This window comes from Cynara cardunculus (genome assembly GCF_001531365.2).
Source record: "Cynara cardunculus var. scolymus isolate 2C chromosome LG 17, CcrdV1, whole genome shotgun sequence".
Taxonomy (NCBI): domain Eukaryota; kingdom Viridiplantae; phylum Streptophyta; class Magnoliopsida; order Asterales; family Asteraceae; genus Cynara; species Cynara cardunculus.
In genome coordinates this window covers 8,902,132-8,907,398 of record NC_037544.1, presented here as the reverse complement: position 1 = coordinate 8,907,398, position 5,267 = coordinate 8,902,132, and positions in this window count along the sequence as shown.

Genomic DNA, 5,267 nt, shown 5'->3' with positions numbered 1-5,267 from the left:
GAAGATGGGAGTTTAACTGAAGAATCTACAGAGATCAAAGCTAACGGAGAGCTTTTCATGTCTCTAAAATCCTGGATTAGATTCCTCTTCAGTTGTCGAGACTACTCATGATTGAGCAGTATCCCATATAAGGTGCTAAGAGAGAGAGAGAGAGGACATGTTGTTGGACATCTTGAGACACATGGCATAAGTATCTCAAGATTCAAGTAAACATTCCAGAAACTTCGTTAAAGTTTCAGAGTTGGAATATTCTCTGCCAACTGTCATTAAATCGATAAGAAGACAATTAAACTTTTGGTGTACTTCAGACAGCGTCTCAGTCTTTCCATAGAGAAAGCTCCCGTATTGTCTTACTAAGTTAATCTTCCTCGATTCTTGAAACTGAGAGGTTCCTTCATATTGAACACAGAGAGTGTCTCACATAGATTTTAAGGTTTTAAGCTTCATTACTAAGTGATAGACCTCGTCAGGAAGAGACATAGCTATTGTAGACCTCGCACGAGTATTTATAGTTATCTTCTTCTTATCTTCTTCACTCCACCGGTGAGGGGAGCTTAGGAATCTGTCGTTCAGGAATCGCGGCAGTCGTAGCTGTTTCAGGAACAGCCGGAGAAATAGCATATGGAACATATGGTCCATTTTCTATATAGTGTGGAATTCCAGGATCCACACCTTCCAGAAAGACGGAAATATGATTTTTCCAAAGACTAAAGTTGTCTTTGATAAATCGGGGAGGTTTGGCAAGGGAGCCATTGTCGTGAAAGTTTGTGCTCGTGTTTTGCAAAGCCATTTGAAAGCAATAAATTATCTAGAGAGAAAGAGATAATAAAATGCAGAAAAACAACTAAACAAGAAGAGAAGAAAACACTGCTCTAATACCACTTGTTGGTCCCGTTAGGGTCTACAAAAGGTTTATAGAAAAAGTTTGTAGAAGGAGGTGGGGGTGAATACAAACACAAGGAACTTTCAAATTTAAAAATATATTTTGATAAAGAAAGATCAATACAGATTTTTACAAGATTGTGTGCGAAAATAGATAAGGTAAAGAAAAACCTATCTAAAACAATCTAAGTTTACACACAGATATTCTTAGCAAAGAGAAAAGATTTGCTGAAATATAAAGAAGAAAATAAGTTCATTATATGTAAGAACTTATAGTATACTTAAGAGGGATTCTAACTTGCTTGAAGATAAGAGTGAGTGTTCTTTCACGTATGCACGTAAGGATTAGTATTTCTGCATGGAGAGAGCACACATCTATTTATACCCATTGCATTAAATGCAAATTTAATGCAATGAAGTAGAGTTTGAACATACGTCAAGGTTTTAGGGAAAAGTTTGTCCTTTGCTACAGTGAATAGTACAAATGCCTATTCATGAGCAAACATCCTTTCATGAAGTTGGAGGGTAATAGAGTCAACTAGTCGGCTCCATACCGTATTACACTCTAGAAAGGGTATGGGTTTGTCCTTTGTGTGTGGAATGACTAGACAAAACCAATCTTGCACAACAAGCTTCATTTGATCATTGAATGCTGGAATAACGCTAAAGGTTTCTTCAGCATTCGCTGAGGCTTGGGTAGTCTTCACACATATGTTGACCAGGTTGTAATCAGTGAATGTCGTTTCAGATCACGAACACGCCAGTCACTAGTTTTCAGTTTCAGTCTTCGACTTTCATTGAAGGTTCTTTGGTGTGAGTTTTGTCTTCTTGAAGTATCGTTGTCGTTGTAGGATTTATAATACATGTTTCCGCGATCACTGAACAGACTTAGTGACGATCGCTGGAACTGAAAGACAGAAACATAATACTTCGTAAAAGGTAAAATGGATTATCATCAAATCAATGAGAGAGAGGATCAACATGTTATCTATATCATTTATTACAGGTCTTGAAGATTTATGACCAAGATTCATCTCATTAATGCACCCATTGTAATCGAGGATCAATATTCAATGACTTTATCAAGACATGACCGTTATTACCATAATGATAATTGAAGACAACCGTTACCAAGCTACCTAGATAGGTTCAAGAGTATTTGAAGAGACACTACTACTACAATAGTCAGAATCATATTGCGAAGAATAAATTGCAAGCTTGTTAGAAGAAATATTCATTGCTAAAGTCTCTACTCACTTTTATATACGACACGTCGTGTTTCTCCACAATTTGTAATTGTAATCAGTGTTATTAAGGATGACATCCCTAATTGAGGTCCATATTGCATTGATGATATCCACAGTCGTCTGCGGTTCTTACCCTTGACAGCATTTTTCGTGTCACCAAAATCTCTTGTCTTGTTCATTATTTATTTTTTGCCTTGTTTATTCTGAAAGTTCTATCTGTAGTTGATTAACTTTGCTTTCCAAACCTTGAATTATATTAAGTGTAATTTTAGTATAAACAATATACTGTTTTATAAGACCTAAGTTTCTAGTACCAAATCATTTTACGTCTATGAAAATGTGTTAGGATAAGTTGATAGGATATTCTTAGGCGTCGTAACAAGTTTTCTAGAACACTTTTGAAATAGAGTGTCTAATATTAGTCTTTTTTATATGATATTATTTGGAAAAAAATGCCGTGTTCTATAAAAATGTAATTTTATACATGTTGTGTTTTATCTTATACATTATCACATGCATGTAACATATATAGAACCATTTGTGATATATACAGCATAACATGTGACCGCTAGATTTATGCATTACGTATCTACAAACGAGTGTTGTGTGTTTGGGTATATGTTCACATGTGATTGTACATGATACACACTACAAGAGAAAGGAGTTTTAGAGAAGAAATTTTCAGAGAAGCTTTTAAAAGTGTATCTAAAGCTACATTATAGAGAAGGATTTAAATGACAAAAATGAGAAATGTAACTAAAGGTCGGATGACATTTAAAGAAGGATTTATAGGCTAATTATACGGTATAAGAAATGTCGTTAAAGGTTTTAGAGAAGCTTTGAATAAAAAATGTCTCTAAAAGTTATATCAATTTTTAGAAACACTTTTTAAGCTTCTCTAAAGATTAAAAAAAATTAAAATATTTAAAATTAAATTAAAGTATTTAATTACCCTTTAAAAATGTATATTTATATTTGCATCAATATTCTAAAGCCCAAAGCCCAATGTATATATAAATTTTGATTTGGCCTAAAAGTATTACCGGTCCACTACAATCTCAATCGGCCTTCAATTTGTCCACCCTCACTCCCTGGACTCTCGCTCTCGCCTCGCTCACGGAGCTCACGAACTGAAACCGTTTCACGAATCGAAATCGCAATCGGCCTTGATTCAATCGGCTCTCGCTCTCACTCTCTACCTTTATCGAGTCTCGACTATCGACCGCCGACGGCCTCTCGGCTCTCGGCCTCTCGCTCTCGCTCTCGCATCTTGTGGCTTGTGAGGTTAGGGTTATTTACTTTACTTATTTCATTTCTTATGTTTCTAATTCTTGTTTGATTGCAAAACCTAAGTATGATGCTGTGAAATTGGTCCTTTGTGGTTTGTCATTTGTGTTTCTAGTATTGTTACTGTATCACTGATTCACTGTATGTCTGTATGAATAATGTTAATGTATCATGTATGCCYAAATCCTAATTGAAATCCATGCCTTTTGCTGCCAATCTACCATTTGTTAATTGAGGTCCAAATTTCTTTACCTAACATCTGTTAACAACTCCCCAGGACAGCTTAAACAACCTTTAAATGTGGCCCAAAACAGTCTCGAAACAACATCCAAATAGTCCCTATTGCTACTGATTTTTTTAGGCACAAATCGGCCTCTTTAGCTGCTAATTTTTAGCCACAAAACAACCCCTAGCTGCTGATTTTTAGCCCAAAAAAAACCCCTTTAGCTGCTGATTTTTACCCCTAAAAGTCAGTCGAGTGGGTGTATTGGACCTGCTTGGACCTTAATCTGTTGCTGTATGCATTACTACTTAATACTCGTTGAATCTCTACAATAGTTAATTTGTGTCCATCTTATGTATATAATGTACTTATACTAACAATTGCAGCATCTATTATGTTATGGTTATTTTTTTCCATTGTTCCATTTACCATGGGAGGTTCTAGCTTCACCACTATTTTTGGCTATTATGTTTTAACTTTAGCACTTATGAGAACCAATTACTGAACCTTGTATTGGATGAAGGTCATGAAGCTGTAGAGTTCCTTTCCATGTTAAGTATAGACTTGTAATAGCACAATTTGTGTGCATGTTTATGGTTCAAAACATTCAAGATTCTCAAGTCATATGGTGCTATAGCCAAAGTAGCCTACGAGTAGTGCCCTATCCCACAACTGCACTAGTTGGGGGCAGAGGAGTCAAATACCATTACAAAAAAAATGGAGTAAATTTTGCTCAATAACCATTAGTTAGGGGATGATATATATTCAGCTTTTCTTTTCAAATTGTTGTATACACTTGTGTCTACTGTTGCATTTTAAAGATATGTTCACTTTCATGTTTCTCTTGGCATGAACCAGGTCATAATTCAATGATATACTTTGTCCATGAAATTGGACCTTCTCCTTCTGCTCAAAGTGTAGTATTGCGTGATCTGCCTCTTCATGATGTGGGTCAGCATCCTTTCTAGCATTCTACCTTGTTTTTGCAGTTCTTTTTATTCAAGTGATCATACACAATATTGGTTGGTCATTGATCCAACCAATATGTTGTCATTAAGGAGATTTTCTGTGTTTTTTGGGCTTGATATTATAGCCTTTATGATGATAAGAATTGTTGGCATATCATGTGTAGACCTCTGTCTTTATGGAATCAGATCTGATGTTTCTTATTTCTTGTTCTGTTGTTGGAGCTACTCTTGATAGATATTAGTTGCATGACTYGAAGACGACCTACTTAAACAACAAACATGTATACTTATATTCAAKAAACCTGCTTTTCGGAGTACCAAWCTCTCTTTAAGGCAAGAAAAGTTATAAATATCGTATATTTTGGCGCATTTCAGATAAATATGATATTCCCTATTTTTTGTTTCGGTATGATTTATCTCTTTTCTTTTATTTTTTTCAGATCGATTTCATTTAATAGGAACGACTACTTTGTGAGGCTTAAAATGGAGAACATGAAACTTAAAATTGAATTTAAATTTTAAATATTCAGTTTTGTAATGAAATGTTCTGATGGCTTATTGACTTGTTGCAGATAAAGAGGCAAATTCGCACTGTTTGCAGTTCACAGGAAATTGTTGCATTATGGCTATCACCTTTACAAACACATGGTAATTAGAAGG